Source organism: Xenopus tropicalis, chromosome 7, assembly GCF_000004195.4.
Source record: "Xenopus tropicalis strain Nigerian chromosome 7, UCB_Xtro_10.0, whole genome shotgun sequence".
Lineage (NCBI taxonomy): Eukaryota > Metazoa > Chordata > Amphibia > Anura > Pipidae > Xenopus > Xenopus tropicalis.
This window is the reverse complement of record NC_030683.2, coordinates 6,760,421-6,780,399: the sequence shown is the minus strand read 5'-3', so window position 1 is coordinate 6,780,399 and position 19,979 is coordinate 6,760,421. Positions and strand designations below refer to the sequence as shown.

The 19,979-nt window shown below is 45.1% G+C and overlaps 1 protein-coding gene across 1 annotated transcript in view; it reads left to right on the top strand.

Moving 5' to 3' along the window:
• Positions 1-2,701: 2,701 nt before the first annotated feature.
• The window catches only part of a2ml1 (alpha-2-macroglobulin-like 1), a 214,001-nt gene continuing 196,723 nt past the window's right edge, over positions 2,702-19,979 (top strand). Inside the window, 3 exon segments of the mRNA NM_001113027.1 lie at positions 2,702-2,715; positions 12,020-12,137; positions 12,630-12,766. The gene's annotated coding sequence lies outside the window, so the exon portion shown is untranslated.

Below are 19,979 nucleotides of genomic sequence, written 5' to 3'. Positions count from 1 at the left end.
TTACACTGCTGATCGGGGCCTTTGTTTTGCACTTTACCCACTGCATGGAGCATTGTACATGAGGCCTATAATCTCTCTTGAATCTGCAATCATTACACCTGCCACACAGATGTGTTCCTTACTTACCCAATTGAGTAGTGCACTTATTATATAAATGACTATTGACTGGTCCATCCCTTAGATCAGGGGCTCGTCTATGGGTTAAACTGGGTCGATCCCCTACATACTGTAAGGTTGGCTTTGTTCTTATCTCAATCAGGGGTTACTGATCTTAGCCGAGGGGCTGTGCTTCAGGTGCTGAGGTATGAATGTTAGCAGGCACTGGGGCAGAACTGAGAATAGGCTTGTGGGTGACTTGGAGTGTGAGGGGGTGGTTGGCGTTGGGGTGATTAAAAAGGTCCCCTTAAAGAGTCAGATAATGACACAAGATCAGGGTTGAACACCAGGGGGCCTGGTGGGCCCTTCACACAATAGTCCTACCCTGCACAAGACCTAACTAAATTCCATAATTTAATTAGACGCCCTAACAAATTCCGGCTAATTTAGACCAGGGACTGGGATCCACCAGCCGAGGTACTAATTGGCTGCAGGCTATGGGAAGTGCACTGGGAATAGCTCCTAGGGGAGGGGAGAGGGCTGGAGCAGTGTTAATGATGGCAGTATATTGTAAGTAACGAGTGGCACCAAAACTGCACATACAATAGCATACACAGGCACACTCTCTTCAAAGGACTGATTTGGGGTGGTGTGGCCACAGGTGATTTGGTTGAAAAAATGGAAATAGTTTGGCAAATGTAAAAGTCCGGAGAAAGAATCAAAGTTGAGAAAAGCGTCAAGCTAAAGCCAAAAGGGCCATGAGAAAATTCAAAGAGTAACGAGACCTGCTATACACATTGGTCTCCCTTCAAAGTATAAACCAGGGCCAGCCCTGCTCAGCTTTCCAGATCAACCAAGATCAGGTTCATTTGGGCCACAGGTGACTTAGTTAAAAAAAAATTTGAAATACTTTGGCAAAGTGTAAAAGTCCGGAGAAAGAATCAAAGTTGAGAAAGGCAGCAAGCTAAAGCCAAAAGGGCCATGAATAAATTCAAAGAGGGAAGAGACCTGCGATGCGCAGCGTTCTCCCTTGCAAGTACTAACCAGGGCCAGCCCTGCTTAGCTTTCCAGATCAATCTAGATCAGGTTCATTTGGGACGCAGGTAATTTGGTTAAAAAGAGCTTGAAATACTTTGGCAAAGTTTAAAAGTCCGGAGAAAGAATCAAAGATGAGAAAGGCGGCAAGCTAAAGCCAAAAGGGCTTAAGTCCATTGAAGGAAGAGTGCCTGTGTATAGCAAGTCTCTTAACTCTTTGAATTTGTTCACGGCCCTTTTGGCTTTAGCTTGCCGCCTTTCTCAACTTTTTTTCTTTATACAGACTTTTACACTTTGCCAAAGTATTTCAAAGCTTTAAACCAACTCACCTGCGGCCCAAATGAACCTGTTCTTGGTTCATCTGGAAAGCTAAGCAGGGCTGGTCCTGGTTAGTACTTGGAAGGGAGACCGCTGCGTACAGCAGGTCTCTTGGGCTAATATAAGACGAGGCGTCTGGCGTATGTTTTTGGCTTGCCGAAAATAGCACCATCCGCCTTCTACAGTACCTGTGAACAATGTTCTAATCATGCAGGAATTTCAGTCCTAGGACAATGCAGGCTGAATAGAAACCACAGAGATAACACAAGAGATACAGAGTTATATATCGATATGGGAACAATTCCAGGTTATTATAGCAGCAACAAATGAGCACTTTAATGCTCTTCCATCATTATGTTGGTTTGAAAAACCCACAAACCTTTCTTCGACTTCAGCTTATTCATCCGCTTATTCTGCTTTATCTCCTCCTACAGTTTTAGGGGAACAACAACCAAACTTTCTACACTTCTTCATCCTACAGCAGATCAGGATTTATTCCATTGATTTTAATGGAGTTTAAAGTGCTGCCATTGTCACACGCCAGTGTCCCCAAACTTTTCACAGTTGCAGTTTCGCAGTTCACGCTGCGACTTTTCCGAGATTTACTATGCGTCTAAATGACTAATCCGCTACTGTACCTGATAAATTAGCATTAGAATCTGGGAAGGGGGGGTATATAGTCATATATATATTTTACTATTCTGCTGCATTTTTCTGTGATAGAAATGTAACCCACTTCTCTAATGAGAATGAAATGGACTGACTATCCAACCGGTCAAGATGCACTTTGGACCTCTCCTGTATGGCGTCAAACTAACTGTTTTACAGTTTCTCTGGTTAAATAGCACATGGAGGTCAAAGCAACCGGAAAACCTTAAAGGAGACATATACAATAAATTTTCACTTTATCTTAAAAAGCAGCTAACACAGAAAAATTGAATACAATAAAGTTTATTTTCTACTTACTCTTCAAGAAGGCTGTTAAATCCCTGCTGAAACACTGCAGCCCCTCCCATCCACAGGGCTTCCTGCCAGAAGCATGTCTCTATCTTCAGCTCAGGCCGCCGGCCCTAGCTTCTTTCCCATAGACACGCTGCAGCCAATGAGAGAGGAGTGGGCGTGAGATGTGGGCGGGGACTTTGGTGATGTCATTTCCCCGCCCACGTCAGTCACGCTGGGGTCCTTCTCTCTTGTTCTGCTCCCAGCCCCGCCCAGCCCTCCTGAAAAGCTGTTCACTTGGCTGGCAGCGTCTGTGACTCGATCCTTGTAAGTAAGCCTCTTAAATCTCTTTATTGAAAAATAATATTTTGCCAAAAAAAACGTTTTTCATACTAAAGGAGTCTATTCTATAGACTGTACCTAATGAAAAGAAATGTGTTTGTTTTTACATGCAACTCCCTGCAACTTGTACTTTGATACCTAAACTGGGTTTTTTTTGTATTTTCCCCTGCAACAACTCCCTGCAACTTGTACTTTGATACCTAAACTGGCTGTTTTTTGGTATTTTCTCCTGCAACAACTCCCTGCAACTTGTACTTTGATACCTAAACTGGCTGTTTTTTGGTATTTTCTCCTGCAACAACTCCCTGCAACTTGTACTTTGATACCTAAACTGGCTGTTTTTTGGTATTTTCTCCTGCAACAATCCCCTGCAACTTGTACTTTGATACCGTAAACTGGCTGTTTTTTGGTTTTTCTCCTGCAACAACTCCCTGCAACTTGTACTTTGATACCTAAACTGGGTTTTTTTTGTATTTTCTCCTGCAACAACTCCCTGCAACTTGTACTTTGACACCTAAACTGGGTTTTTTTTTTTTTTATTTTCTCCTGCAACAACTCCCTGCAACTTGTACTTTGACACCTAAACTGGGTTTTTTTTTGTATTTTCTCCTGCAACAACTCCCTGCAACTTGTACTTTGACACCTAAACTGGCCATTTTTTGGTATTTTCTCCTGCAACAACTCCCTGCAACTTGTACTTTGATACCTAAACTGGGTTTTTTTTGTATTTTTCTCCTGCAACAACTCCCTGCAACTTGTACTTTGACACCTAAACTGGGTTTTTTTGGTATTTTCCCCCTGCAACAACTCCCTGCAACTTGTACTTTGATACCTAAAACTGGGTTTTTTTTGTATTTTCTCCTGCAACAACTCCCTGCAACTTGTACTTTGACACCTAAACTGGGTTTTTTTTGTATTTTCTCCTGCAACAACTCTCCCTGCAACTTGTACTTTGACACCTAAACTGGGTTTTTTTTGGTATTTTCCCTGCACAACTCCCTGCAACTTGGTACTTTGATTACTAAACTGGGTTTTTTTGTATTTCTCTGCAACACTCCCTCAACTTGTACTTTGATACCTAAACTGGTTTTTTTTTGTATTTTCTCCTGCAACAACTCCTGCAACTTGTACTTTGATACCTAAACTGGTTTTTTTTTGTATTTTCTCCTGCAACAACTCCCTGCAACTTGTACTTTTGATACCTAAACTGGGTTTTTTTTGTATTTCCCTGCAACAACTCCTGCAACTTGTACTTTGATACCTAAACTGGTTTTTTTTGGAATTTTCCCCTGCAACAACTCCCTGCAACTTGTACTTTGATACCTAAACTGGGGTTTTTTTGTATTTTCTCCTGCAACAACTCCCTGCAACTTGTACTTTGACACCTAAACTGGGTTTTTTTGTATTTCTCCTGCAACAACTCCCTGCAACTTGTACTTTGACACCTAAACTGGCTGTTTTTTGCTGCAACTTATTTGCACCTTGGCTGTTTTTTGGTATTTTCTCCTGCAACAACCCTGGTACTTTGATACCTAAACTGGCCGTTTTTTGGTATTTTCCCCTGCAACAACTCCCTGCAACTTGTACTTTGATACCTAAACTGGCTGTTTTTTGGTATTTTCTCCTGCAACAACTCCCTGCAACTTGTACTTTGATACCTAAACTGGCTGTTTTTTGGTTTTTCTCCTGCAAACAACTCCCTGCAACTTGTAGCTTTGATACCTAAACTGGGTTTTTTTTGTATTTTCTCCTGCAACAACTCCCTGCAACTTGTACTTTGACACCTAAACTGGGGTTTTTTTTTGTATTTTCTCCTGCAACAACTCCCTGCAACTTGTACTTTGACACCTAAACTGGTTTTTTTTTTGGTATTTTCTCCTGCAACAACTCCCTGCAACTTGTACTTTGACACCTAAAACTGGCCGGTTTTTGGTATTTTCTCCTGCAAACAACTCCCCTGCAACTTGTACTTTGATACCTAAACTGGCTGTTTTTTGGTATTTTCTCCTGCAACAACTCCCTGCAACTTGTAAAGATCAGGCAGCAGCACAGGACAGCTATGTGCAGACTGGTAACAGATACACAGGCAGGGGGGTGGGAGGGGCTACAGCAGAGTTCAGCCTGTCAGTCAGTGCTGTGACCATTTCCTGTGGGAGAATGAAGAGACACTCCCATCTCTCATTTCAGTTTAGCTTCAGAGGAGTGAAGATCTCTCTGCAGCTCTGATATAAAAACGATTTTAGCAGGTAAAATGCATTCAAATCGTTTTTTTTCTGCAAGATTACATAGATTGAAGAAAGATGAATCATATAACTGAATATGAAGGTGATATGAAATGTCTCCTTTAACTAGTCCTTACAGTCTGACTAGGCTCCACCTACTTCCTTGCCAGTGGGAGAAGAGCAGCCTATAACTAGGAATCAGAGGCGGAACTAGGACTATAATATATGCTCTTAGCCTTTGAAATAATGTCCCCCCTGTGCATTATTTATTTTCAGCATTATCTTATGGGTATTCCCAGTTGTGCACCTTCAGGCATGGGAGATCCAGAATCTTCCTTACGCATCCAAAGCTTAGGCAGCTTTCTCTGCTGGGACAATAACTTTTTTTAGGTACTTATAGGAAACCTTGCACCAGTCTACCTTCAGGGTAGGGCCCACTGGGTCAGCCACACCTCTAAAGGGGCCCCGTTGCAGACACCATGCCCCTGCCGCCCACCTAAACCCCTCCCTCGAGTGCGCATACATAATACTTACCTTCAGCCCACTGTCCGGAGAAAGAAGCCGGCAGAGGTGGCAACCCTACTACCCATTTATGTTGCTGAACCTATTGACGCCAGGGTAGTTATAGTGTTGGTAAATGTGGCTTTAAAGGTACTTGCTTCCAGCCAAACTCCTTGCACTTCTGTAAAGTGGCACTAAGTGCCTTTGGCTCTCTCCAGTCTTTTGGTAAGTGCACCATTGTGCCCATTAAAGCTAGGCACCCCCAGAGCTACCATTCTGTAAAGCAGGAGCCATGGGACTTGCTTAGGGAAACCCCTTTTAAGTAAAGCAGGAGACCCCTGCCGACACGGGGCTTCACTGACACCCTTTTGGGGGCCCTGAACTTTAAATTGCAGTACCGTCGGGGAAACTGAACACAGAAGAGAGATTTCCAATAAACAAGGTACAGGCGAGGGTCAAGCGAAGGCATAGTCATCAACAGGAACTATGTCAGGGCAGGCAGGGAGATAGTGAAGCCAAGAACAGGCACAAGGTCCAAACACAAAGCAAAAGACTGGAGGTTTAGCCCCAAAATGCAAACACAGAGCCAACCTGGGCAAGTAATTGAGACACAGAAAGGCTCAAGAAATAAATAAGTAAGTTTGGGGTTGTTCACCTTTGAATTAACTTTTAGTATGACATAGATATTGAGGTTGCTAGGGTCTTGTTTTCTTAGGAACCAGGCAGTGGTTTCAATAAGAGACTGGAATATGAATATGAGAGGGGTTGAATAGAAAGATAAAGGATGAAAAGTACCAATAATAAAAGCGCAAGCTGACAGAGCAATAGTTTTTTTTTGGCTTCTGGGGTCAGTGACCCCCCCCCCCCATTCATTTGAAAGCTGGAAAGATGTAGAAGAGGAAGGCAAATAACTGAAAAACTATTTAAAGGAGAAGGAAAGACTAAATAACTAGGGGTGCCAAATGTTAGGCTTACCCGAAACCCCCAGCCGGTGCTTCTGTTAAGAGAAAATTGCACTGGGCAGGGTGTATGCGAGTGAGTGTTTCTCTTCCTACTCTTGACAAGATCCCAGGGCCCCCTATGCACAGATGGGGCAGAACTAGGGGTAGGGAGCTGCCTAAGGTGCAACGATTGGGGGGTGCCAGGCAGGACCCTCTCCTGCCTACCCCTAGTTCGCGCTCTTTAGTCATTGCCCCGCTGCATTGCAGCCCCCCCCAAAGCACACGCAGGGGGCAAAAAGGTGCAGTGTCAAGGTGGCCGACCGGGTTGCCTAGGGTGCCAGGTTGGCTTGGCCCGTCCCTGTTCAGCGTTTCTTGTGTCTGGTTCTGTTGGCGTTACTGCTGAGCTATTAAGTGGACGGGGTCCCTCAGCGATCAGTGCTAAGTATCAATAAATCTCTTATATTCATTTTTACTTGTGTGTGTGTCAGTTTAATCACTCAACAACCAGAATTAACCAAAACGCTTTCAGCACACCACACTTACAATACAAATTACCTGGGTGCTACCTCCATGTATCTGATTATCCAAAAAATCCAAAAATATAAGGTGCACACCAGGAACTTTTAAAGATAAAACATTATTTTTATTGTATCATGCTAATAAAACGGCCAACGTTTCGGTCTCCACCTAAGACCTTTATCAAGACCATATATACAATTAAAATCAGTGAATAAATAGATAAAACCTGTAACACTCACCCAACCGCACACTCCCACCCCAATCACATGACAGGGAAAGGCAACCCTGTAGAAGGAATAAATGATAACTCGGGTTATTGTTATACACAAGGAAGTGTGCAGTACGAGAAATACAATAGGTTAAAAAACAGTTCATACTTTTCTACTGACAACAAAATTACATATCACAGAGCAAATACATATAGTACTTCAAAAAAGTCAAGAAAGTATATACAAAGACATCACTTATGAGTTAGTAACTAATATAACCAATATCTTATCCAGGACTGCACTTCACCTCTGGTCCAAAAAGCACAGAAATGAACAACATTCATTCAGCCCTGCCGGTACAGGTATTGGACCTGTTATCCAGAATGCTCGGGACCAAGGGTATTCCGGATAAGGGGTCTTTCCGTAATTTGGATCTCCATACCTTAAGTCTACTAAAAAATCAATATAACATTAATTAAACCCAATAGGATTGTTTTGCATCCAATAAGGATTCTTTATATCTTAGTTGGGATCAATTACAATGTACTGGTTTATTACTACAGAGAAAAAGGAAATCAGTTTTAAAATTCTGAATTATTTGATTAAAATGGAGTCTATGGGAGACGGGCTTTCCGTAATTCGGAGCTTTCTGGATAACGGGTTTCCGGATAAGGGATCCCATACCTGTACTAGGGTGCCCAGCTTTTTAATCCAGAATACCTCCCTTTGGAGAAGCATCCTGGCCCAGTCCCCACCCCTTTTATATATATATACAGGTATAGGACCCATTATCCAGAATGCTCGGGACCAAGGGTATTCCGGATAAGGGGTCTTTCCGTAATTTGGATCTCAATACCTTAAGTCTACAAAAAAATCAATAAAACATTAATTAAACCCAATAGGATTGTTTTGCATCCAATAAGGGGTAATTATATCTTAGTTGGGATCAAGTACAGGTACTGTTTTATTATTACAGAGAAAAGGGAATCATTTAACCATTAAATAAACCCAATAGGGCTGTTCTGCCCCAATAAGGGGTAATTATATCTTAGTTGGGATCAAGTACAGGTACTGTTTTATTATTACAGAGAAAAGGGAATCATTTAACCATTAAATAAACCCAATAGGGCTGTTCTGCCCCCAATAATGGGTAATTATATCTTAGTTGGGATCAAGTACAGGTACTGTTTTATTATTACAGAGAAAAGGGAATCATTTAACCATTAAATAAACCCAATAGGGCTGTTCTGCCCCAATAAGGATTAATTATATCTTAGTTGGAATCAATTACAAGGTTCTGTTTTATTTCTACATAGAAAAAGGAAATCAGTTTTAAAATTCTGAATTATTTGATTAAAATGGAGTCTATGGGAGACGGGCATTCCGTAATTCGGAGCTTTCTGGATAACGGGTTTCCGGATAAGGGGTCCGATACCTGTATATATATACCATATATATCAGGTTGATATAAATATCCGTATGATAAAAAGTGACGCACTTATGGTACTTATGAGCAGGTGAAATTATTTATAGGTGTTTATTAACGTTTTAGTCCCAGCAAGACACCCCAAAAGAAACCCCAACCCCCCCGAACCTGAAACCTGGGACTGTGTAAATATATATAAAAGTGCAAAAACTGTATTTATAATGAATTCCCTTTTTTTTTATTGTTCTTTGTGTTCTGTATTTGCCTTGCAGGCTTGGACGGTTGCCATGTGATTATACATTGGTGACCATTGTAAGGAGTGTTGCTATGTTGCTATGCTTACGTCACTTCCTGTTTAACCCTTTAAGAAACAGCCCATAGCATGCGGAAGGGTTACATGTTAGGGGGGAAAAAAAATTTCAGCACACAGTGATTTTTACCCCTTGCATTCAGTATCCATTGGGGTGGATTCGGGGTTTGTGTATCCCTAACATCTATCTGTGCCCTGTTTATGTTTCTAGTTACCTGCCCCATTCCCTTTCCCCCATTCCTTACCCACTGGTTGCAGGTTTCACTACCCCATGTCCCAAGCTTTCTGTAATCAGATATTGGAATAAAGATACATGATGATCTGTGTACAAATTGGGACAATGTTCCCCTGGTCCAATAAACCCACAACAACCAATCAGCAGTTATTTTTTTCTGGTCAGTTACAGTACTGAAAGGACATGATTGCTTTGGGTCGGTTGCTATGAGTTCCTAGACTAGAACAAACTGTGTTCATGTTCATTGGGTTCCTTTATAACATTTATCTGCATTTGTTTCCCAGAGGAAGGGACAAGCAATGGAAGAAAAGATGTAGATGCACTCGCTAGCACTTCCACCTCAGGCCTTCCTTCCTGTCAGCTTCTATCCCAGCACTTCCACCTCAGGCCTTCCTTCCTTTCAGCTTCTATCCCAGCACTTTCCCCTCAGGCCTTCCTTCCTGTCAGCTTTCTCTCCCAGCACTTCCACCTCAGGCCTTCCTCCCGTCGGCTTCTATCCCAGCACTTCCACCTCAGGCCTTCCTTCCTGTCGGCTTCTATCCCAGCACTTCCACCTCAGGCCTTCCTTCCTTTCAGCTTCTATCCCAGCACTTTCCCCTCAGGCCTTCCTTCCTGTCAGCTTCTCTCCCAGCACTTCCACCTCAGGCCTTCCTTCCCGTCGGCTTCTATCCCAGCACTTCCACCTCAGGCCTTCCTTCCCGTCGGCTTCTATCCCAGCACTTCCACCTCAGGCCTTCCTTCCTTTCGGCTTCTATCCCAGCACTTCCACCTCAGACCTTCCTTCCCGTCGGCTTCTATCCCAGCACTTTCACCTCAGGCCTTCCTTCCCGTCGGCTTCTATCCCAGCACTTCCACCTCTGGCCTTCCTTCCCGTCGGCTTCTATCCCAAGCACTTCCACCTCAGGCCTTCCTTCCCGTCAGCTTCTATCCAGCACTTCCACCTCAGGCCTTCCTTCCTGTCGGCTTCTATCCAGGCACTTCCACCTCAGGCTTTCCTCCCGTCGGCTTCTATCCCAGCACTTCACCTCAGGCCTTCCTTCCCGTCGGCTTCTATCCCAGCACTTTCACCTCAGGCCTTCCTTCCCGTAGGCCTTCTATCCCAGCACTTTCACCTCAGGCCTTCCTTCCTGTCAGCTTCTATCCCAGCACTTTAACCTCAGGCCTTCCTTCCTGTCAGCTTCTATCCCAGCACTTCCACCTCAGGCTTTCCTTCTTCAGCTTCTATCCAGCACTTTCCCCCTCAGGCCTTCCTTCCTGTCAGCTTCTCTCCCAGCACTTCACCTCAGGCCTTCCTTTCCGTCGGCTTCTATCCCAGCACTTCCACCTCAGGCCTTCCTTCCCGTCGGGCTTCTATCCCAGCACTTCCACCCTCAGGCCTTCCTTCCTTTCGGCTTCTATCCCAGCACTTCCACCTCAGGCCTTCCGTCCCGTCGGCTTCTATCCCAGCACTTCCACCTCAGGCCTTCCTTCCCGTCGGCTTTCTATCCCAAGCACTTCCACCTCAGGCCTTCCTTCCTTTCGGCTTCTATCCCAGCACTTCCACCTCAGGCCTTCCTTCCCGTCGGCTTCTATCCCAGCACTTTCACCTCAGGCCTTCCTTCCCGTCAGCTTCTATCCCAGCACTTCCACCTCAGGCCTTCCTTCCCGTCGGCTTCTATCCCAGCACTTCCACCTCAGGCCTTCCTTCCCGTCGGCTTCTATCCCAGCACTTCCACCTCAGGCCTTCCTTCCTGTCGGCTTCTATCCCAGCACTTCCACCTCAGGCCTTCCTTCCCGTCGGCTTCTATCCCAGCACTTCCACCTCAGGCCTTCCTTCCCGTCGGCTTCTATCCCAGCACTTCCACCTCAGGCCTTCCTTCCTGTCGGCTTCTATCCCAGCACTTTCACCTCAGGCCTTCCTTCCTGTCGGCTTCTATCCCAGCACTTTCACCTCAGGCCTTCCTTCCTGTCGCTTCTATCCCAGCACTTTCACCTCAGGCCTTCCTTCCTGTCGGCTTCTATCCCAGCACTTTCACCTCAGGCCTTCCTTCCTGTCGGCTTCTATCCCAGCACTTTCACCTCAGGCCTTCCTTCCTGTCGCTTTCTATCGCCAGCACTTCCACCTCAGGCCTTCCTTCCGTCGGCTTCTATCCCAGCACTTCCACCTCAGGCCTTCCTTCCGTCGGCTTCTATCCCAGCACTTCCACCTCAGGCCTTCCTTCCCGTTCGGCTTCTATCCCCAGCACTTCCACCTCAGGCCTTCCTTCCCGTCGGCTTCCTATCCAGCACTTTCACCTCAGGCCTTCCTTCCTGTCGGGCTTCTATCCCAGCACTTTTCACCTCAGGCCTTCCTTCCTGTCGGCTTCTATCCCAGCACTTTCACCTCAGGCCTTCCTTCCTGTCGGCTTCTATCCCAGCACTTTCACCTCAGGCCTTCCTTCCTGTCGGCTTCTATCCCAGCACTTCCACCTCAGGCTTCCTTCCTGTCGGCTTCTATCCCAGCCTTCCACCTCAGGCCTTCCTTCCTGTCGGCTTCTATCCCAGCACTTCCACCTCAGGCCTTCCTTCCTGTCGGCTTCTATCCCAGCACTTTCACCTCAGGCCTTCCTTCCTGTCGGCTTTCTATCCCAGCACTTTCACCTCAGGCCTTCCCTTCCTGTCAGCTTCTATCCCAGCATTTTCACCTCAGGCCTTCCTTCCTGTCAGCTTCTATCCCAGCACTTCCACCTCAGGCCTTCCTTCCTGTCAGCTTCTATCCCAGCATTTTCACCTCAGGCCTTCCTTCCTGTCGGCTTCTATCCCAGCACTTTCACCCTGATAAAGGTCACGTCTTGTCCCTCTTTAAAGAACAAGAACCACATACTGATTTGACAGCACAACCTGCCCCCCAAACTACTGATTTATTTTCCCAAGCACTTACTTTTTTTTACATAACACTTTATTCCAGCTGTAGTCACTTGTGGCTGCCATTGGATGTATGCAAAGCCACTCCAGGGCCAGTGGGGAGGAGCGCCGTATCACCTGCAGGGAGAATTCAGAGTGGGGAGACGTGAGTGAGTGAAGTGGTGAGTTTCCAAAGGGCTTTCTAATGACAATGCTGCAATGGAATACTTTGTTTATCCTTAAAGGAGTGGTTCCTTTAAACCTTTTAGAATGTTATAGATATGTCTATTCCTAGCACTTTGCAGTTGGTCTTCTTTCATTTATGTTAATGTGTTTAAATTATTTTGCCTTCCACTGCTAACAGCTTTTCAGCTTTCAAATGGGGTCAAAACTGAAAACTGATTGCTCTATAAGGCTACAATTGAATTGCTATTGTTATTTTTATTACTTTGTCTTTCTATTCAGTCCCCTCTCCTATTCATATTCCAGTCTCTCATTAAACCATTGCGCTGGTTGCTAAGCTGAACAGAACCCTACGCAACCAAATCCTGAAATTCCAAACTGTAGAGCTGCTGAACAAAAAAACTGACTCCCCGCAGCCAAACCCTATTGCTCTGTGAGGCTCCAGTTTCTATTGTTATTGTTACTTTTTATTCCTTAATATTTCTATTCAGGCCCTCTGCTATTCATAACTCCACGTCTGGTTGATAGGTTAAATTGGAACCTAGAACTAGCAGCGCTGAAATTCCACACTGGAGAACTGCTGAACAGAAAGCTAAATAAATCCACAAACCGCAAATAATGAAAAATGAAGACCAATTGCTAGTTGTCTTCAGAATAGCTCCATCTTACATCATAAAGTTAATTTAAAGTTAAAATCCCTGTCAATGAGAGGAAGATCACCCACAGGAACAGAAGGAAGGGTAAAGCTGAATCCCCAGTAACAGGACATTGCCGAGGGAGCACCATAGGAAGGTTATTACCCCAACCATACAGACGGGCAGAGGCCCAGATTCCCAAATACACAGTAACTGTCTGCTTATCTCAGCCACTTTATTTCTTCCTGTTCATTCATATAAATTCTGTTTACTGCTCAATTCCTTATCTGAGCTTCCCACTGTTTCCTAGTTGCACAGATTTATGGGTTCCAAAAGCCATTGGACACAACACAAACAGCTGTGTACATACTAACCCCTGCAAGGCCTTGAGTTCAGTAGAACAAATATTTGCCATCCATGGTCAGTGAACCAGCCCGGAGTGATTGTGAGACAAGTTGGAGTGTGGGTGGGCAAGTCACATAAATGAACGGCACTGAGTCCCCCGGCACAGCAGAACAGACTTGAGGACGTGCAACATGGTGCTGCTCAGGGCCCTGGCTTGGCGCTGGTCCTACTGCATCTCTCTGGACATTGGAGGCAAAGCTGTGAGTATTTGTGTAAGCTGATTACTGATTGCTTCTGGTACCGTGCAAATATGAATTCTTAATTTATTTTATATGGGTGAAGATTTTAAAGCCGTAAGGCTGTGCCCCATTGTTGCCCCAAAGCAGGGAAGGGGGATCCGCCTCACAGTTAGTTGCATATTTGTTGTCTTTTCTGCATTTATTTCAAAGGCCGGTTAAGATGTTTTTATGTATGTGTCAATGTGTGGTTCACCTTCAGGTTAACTTTTAGGGGCACATTTACTAATCCCGAATCCCAAATGGAAAAAAAAACGATTGAGAAACGAAAATTTCATTTTTTTTTCGTCCTGTCACGATTTTTGTATTTGTTGGCGACTTTTCTGCGCCGTCACGACTTTTTGTATTTTGCGTGATTATTTCCGTCCGCCGTCGCGATTTTTACAGTATTCGCGCTATAGTAACGCGGAAAAACCAATCCGAATGTTTCGCGACGGTGACGACAAAGTCGCGAAAAACATACGATAAAGTTGTAAACGGCCGACAAAAAAGTTGCGCAAAATAAGAAAACAATTGTGACGGCGACAAAAAAAATCGCAAAATACCGATTATTACGAAAAAAAACGCATTCGGACGCTTTTGGACGTTCATGGATTAGTAATGTGCCCGTAGTAATTTATAGAAAGGCCAATTCTAAGCAACTTTCAATTGGTATTCTTTATTTTTTTTATAGTTTATGATTGATTTGCCTCCTTCTTCTATATCTTGCAGCTTTCAAATGGGGGTCACTGACCCCCGCGGCAGCCAAAAAATCATTTGCTGCAAAAAATCAGCCTCGCTCTGGCGCTGCCCCTAGCTACCTGCACTGGCTAAATATTATGTTTATTATATAATTGATTTCCCAACAGGCATTATGCTGTGGTCTTCCCCTCGGAGATGCGCTTGCCCATAGCTCCGAACAAGCCTGTGTGCACCTCAGTGGGCGGAGGGAGACAGCCGGATACAGGTTACCTTGAAATGGCCGAACGGAACTCAACGTGATAGAGAGAACCTCCGGCAGAAATCCCTCTTCAGCTGTGTTACATTCCAGGTACCCATCAGCCCCACAGCACCATCCGTACAAGTTTTTTTTGTAAAGGGGTTGTTCACCTTTGGGTTAACATTTAGTATGATGTAGAGAGTATATTCTGAAAAAATTTGCAATTGGTCTTCATTTTTTATCATGTTTAGTTTTTAATGATTCAGTTTGTGTTTGGCAGCTCACCAGCTTGGAGTTTTGTAGCTATTTGGTTGCTTAGGATCCAATTACCTTAGCAACCAGGGGTGGTTTCAATCAAAGTCTAATCTATGAATAGGGAGGACCTGAAATAGAAAAAATAAATTATATAAAATAACAAATAACAATTAAAACTGGAGCCTCACAGAGCAATAGGTTTTGGCGCCGGGTCCAGTGACCCCCATTTGAAAGCTGCAAAGAGATAGAAGAAGAAGGGAAATAATTCAAAAACTATAAAAAAAATAAATAATGAGACCAATTGAAAAGTTGCTTAGAATTGTATATCATACTAAGGGGCTGATTTACTTACCCACGAACGGGTCAATGAGTCCGATCGTATTTTTTTCTAATACGTACTTTGCATTTTTCGTATGTTGCGATTTCGATTCTTACGATTTTTCGATCCAATTTTGCGTAAAAACGCGAGTTTCCTATCCATACGAAAGTTCTAAAAAGTTGCCATTTCGCATTGCGTAGCTTAAAAACTCCAAAAGTTAGCGCATTTTCGAGCTTAAGTTTTAACGCACCGAAAATGTGCAACTTTCGCAGTTTTACGCACGCAAAATGCGCAACTTTTTACGCAACTTCGATGGATACGAAAACTCGCTTTTTCGCAAAAATCGATTGGAACGAAAAATTCACAGAACCGAAAAATCGCAAAACACGAAAAATCGCAACAAATTTCGTTTTCAAGTCAAACTTTTCAATTCGGGTCGGATTCGTGGTTACTAAATCAGCCCTAAGAGTAACTCAAGGAGAAGAGATTTCACTAGCACTTCCGCACATTCCTCATCAAAATCAATAGGAGCCACGGGGAGCTCCGACTAACTGTCACTTATTCTCGGTTGACCCCTGTATCTAGTTTAGCCCTGCCACGCGCATTATCCTTTGGATCTTTCAAAGAATTCTAGCAACCGTATACTTTCAACATACAGTATATTTAAATAACTCTTGCCTTATTTACGAAAGCTCGTCAGCGGGTTAATGATTATCCTAATGTATATAATGGCGGCATATTCTTAAGTCTTAATTGTGGGGAGACAAAATTCTACTCTCCTTGCACTGAAAAACATGATTTACAGAGTAAGCAAATTCCCCACTTTATCAGGGGCCCCATCGCAGTTGTAGGGTTTGCTTCCCCTTACAACTACAAATGGAAACCATTAGAGGCAGTTTCCTCACCCTGCTTTATATTGCCCCATAGAGATTAAAGACAAAAAGAGATTTTCCAGGTGGGGCGAAACATCTGCCACTCCCTGACCAATAGTAAAGGTGCCCATACATGTAAAGATCTGCTCACCTGGCAAGGTCGCTAAGCGAGCGGATCTTCTCCCGATATCCACACCTACGGGTGGGCAATATTGGCGAATTCAGGCTAATTCAGTCGTTTGGCTCTGGGGCCAAATGATCAAATTATACAGCGGTAATGGGGCAGTCGGTTCGGGGCCGCATCATTGAGCCGATGCAGTCCCCGATCTGACTAGGTTTTTTAACCTGCCCGATCCATATCTGCCCATTTCAGGCCAGATGTCGTCAGTAGGCCCGTTGTTGGTGCCCCTACATGGGCTGAAAAGCTTGCCGAATCAGTCTAAGGGACCGATAGAGCAGCTACAATCGGCCCGTGTATGGGCACCTTAAGAGAGTAACCAGGAACAAAATGTAAAGTACTGGGGGAACTCTCTTACACAGCTGGAGGTTGCTGATAGGGTTAATGCCACGCACTTACACTTATGGAGACATTGGGACAAAAGGGCACTGCAAAAAAAATGGGAATAAAAAGGAGGATTATTTGTGCCGTGATAACATCCTGAGACAATGGGAGCCACTGCCGTATTCACCATCCCCAGTGCGTTTTAACAGTTGTGTGTTATTGTCTCATTTAGAGATGTTTAATGTGCATTGTCCAAACCTTCCTAACACTGACGACACACATATTGATCTGGACGCCTATACGTGTAACCTAACACTCTCAGCAACCAGAATGGAACTAGAAATATAACCAGAAAATAAGGGAAGCCACCACGACATTAACTCAGAACCCACAAGTCATAAGTATTCTCTCCCATTCAGGTGCCTCCGCCCTCTGAAGGGAATGAGAAGTGCCACCATGGAAATTCTCATTGAGAGCGCAGGGGAGACCATAACACAGCAGCAAAGTTCTAGTGAAGAGGAGAAAGAACCAGTACTTTCATTCAGACGGACAAAGCTGTATATAAACCAGGCAAACAGGTAATTTCCACCACCTCACCACCAACCCACCCCCCTAACCCTGCTCCACACCCACATCAACCCTTCGCTCTCACCCCGCACCCTACGTCATACCACACCCTAACGTCTACCACTCACTACCTCCTGCACGCACAACCCTCTGCACACCCACACCAATACATGCACAACACTCCATGCCCACCACACCTAACCCACTGCACACACCACCCTAACACTGCTATCCACCACCTAACCCCTGCCCACCACCCACACCCACCTAACCCGCCACCACTCCCCACCCACCTCACCACCCACACCTACCCGCACACCACCCAACTCAACCCACCACCCACCACCCAACCCTAACCACTCACCACCCACCCTAACCTGTCCACCACCCACACCCAACCAACCCACTGCTCCACACCCACACCAACTAACCCTTACCACCCACACCCACCCTAACCCACTGCACCACACCCACAACCCAACCCTAACCCACTGACCACCACCACACCCAACCCTAACCCACTGCTCCCACCACCCACACCAACCCTACCCCTGCTCCACACCCACACCCACCTAACCCCACTGCACCACCCCCAACCCAACCCACTCAACACACCCAACCCTAACCCTGCTCCACCACTCCACCCCAACCCTAAACCACTGCTCCACCACCACACCCAACCCTAACCCACTGCACCCCACCCAACCTAACCCACTGCTCCACACCCCACCCAACCCTACCCACTGCACCACACCCAACCCCAACCCCCGCTCCACCACTCACACCCAACCCTACCGCACTGCTCCACCACCACACCCAACCCTAACACGCCTTCTCCACGCCCACTCACTAGCTCACAAAGCTGCCACCCAACTCTAACCATGTTCCACTACCACACCCTCCGCTCCACCAACCCACACCCAACCATAACCCGCTTCTCCACTACCCCGACAACTAACCCTACCACCCACCAACTCTAACCGCAGTGTTCCACACCCGCACCCAACCCAACCCAATGTCATCCAACCCACTTGTTCCACCATAACCTACCAATTGTTCCACCACCCCACCCAACCAAACCCATGTTCCCTCCCACCACACTCCCAACCCACTACAACACCACGACCATAAACCCTGTTCACCATCCAACCCAACCAATGTTCACCCCCACACCAAACCCTAACCCACTGCTCCATCACTCGCACCCACCCTAACCCAGTGCGCCTTCCAAATTTTATAGGACCCGCCCCGCTATGATGCCATGGAAGGGTGCAGGGCAAGCAGATACAAGTCTTAAAAGGCACACACCAGAGGCCTGAAGAGACACAGTAAGGTCCTCAGCCAGGGAGAGTGAAAGGAAGAGCTTCAACCTGCCTGTGACCTGACATTGGTGTGCAGAAGTCGGCCGCCCACCACGAGTCCTGCAGGTGTTGGGCCGGCCCGCACATACTACTTTTAACCCATTTAACAAATATATAAATACTGGCAAGAGACGCTTATAATAAATAATGTCAAATTCAGAAATATCATGTAACATTTCATGCCAGTCTGTTCTGGGACAGGAACATCAGATTTACAGACAAATAGTGTTTGGCAAACCCCCGGGAGTTTAGTATCTTCTGTTGTCTACTAAATGTTGTTCTGTGCTTTTGTGCTCCTTGGGGAGGACTAGTCTAACCAATAAGGAAGCAAGCCTATGGGCCATTTGTTTGACTGTAACTGGGTGAAAAAAAAAACAGAATAAACGATCCTGATGTCCCGTTCAAGTTAGATGGAGTCACGTGAACTTTTATCTCACAGTACGATTCCGAGTGGTTCTCTTAAAGAAAATCTACAACCTGGAGAAAATCAGGTAAGTCACTGTACAAGGGCCACTTTGACCTATTAATGAGAGACTGCATCAAATGGGGGCCAACCCACACTTGCCCTGGGAGAAAAGAGCCATAATCAGGGCCGGCATTGCCCACAGCATTACTCATACTCATCACATATTAAACCCATAATAACTTATTAAGAAGCCTGATTATTCTCCGTATATAAGGTGGGCATGTCAGCTAAATGCCAGCATCATCTCAATGCCAGTAGGCTGGCTCAGTTACCCTCAGCCAATGAGAACCTTTAGTAAGCAGTGTAATCTACTACATGAAGGGGGCTTAACTTTTAGTATGATGTAGAGAGTGAATTCTGAGAAAATTTGCAATTGTCTTCATTTTTCATTATTTTTTTTAATTATTTCATTTTCAGTTCTGAACCAGTTCTCAGTTTGGAGTTTCAGCTATTTGATTGCTAAGGGCCCCTTACCTTAGCAACCAAGGAGTGATTTGGTGAAAGACTAGTATATGAATAGGGAGAGGGACTCAATAGAAAGAAAGTAACAGTAACAATAAAACTGGAGCCTCACGAGCAATAGGTTTGGCTGCCGGGTCAGTGACCCCTTTAAAAACTGGGAAAGAGTTAGAAGAAGAAGGCAAATAATTCAAAAACTGTAAACAAATGAATGATGAAGACCAATTGAAAAGTTGCTTAGAATTGTTTCATTCTAGTTAACTTAAAGTTGAACCACCCCTTTAATAAGCGCTGATGTCCAATCAATGCCCTTGTTTCTGTGTAATAACATAGTTATGGGGCAATGGAATACTGTACTTTTCTAAAGTTTATCCCCTGTTTCTTGCAGATTTCAGACATCAATTACAGGTAAGTGGATTTTCGTTCATATTTGTCTCAAATTTGGGCATGCGGAATAGGTACTGCCCATGCAATTGTAAACTTAGTGCAGCATAAATGACGTCAGCTTCTCCTTAGTATTGTATTCTAGGTGCAGCATCGGGACTGGGCCACTGGGGCACTAGGAAAAAACCCGGTGGGGACCTAAACCCCCGGGGTGCTCCACAATCTTCAGTTTCCCTCCCGCAACGAGCTGCAGGGGTAGGGGGTTGGAGGGTATTGGGGCCCTGCGAGAGGGGGCTGTGAAGGTGGGGGCAGGGCCCCCTGAGACAGAATGGCCCTGCATCCCCAGTCTGACCCTCTCTAAGTGCTAAGTTACCAACCAGTCATCATCTAGGGGTGGGGCTTACTGAAAAGTAGGTTGGTGTTATAAGTCCCCTTGTACATTTATATATAGTAATCATATA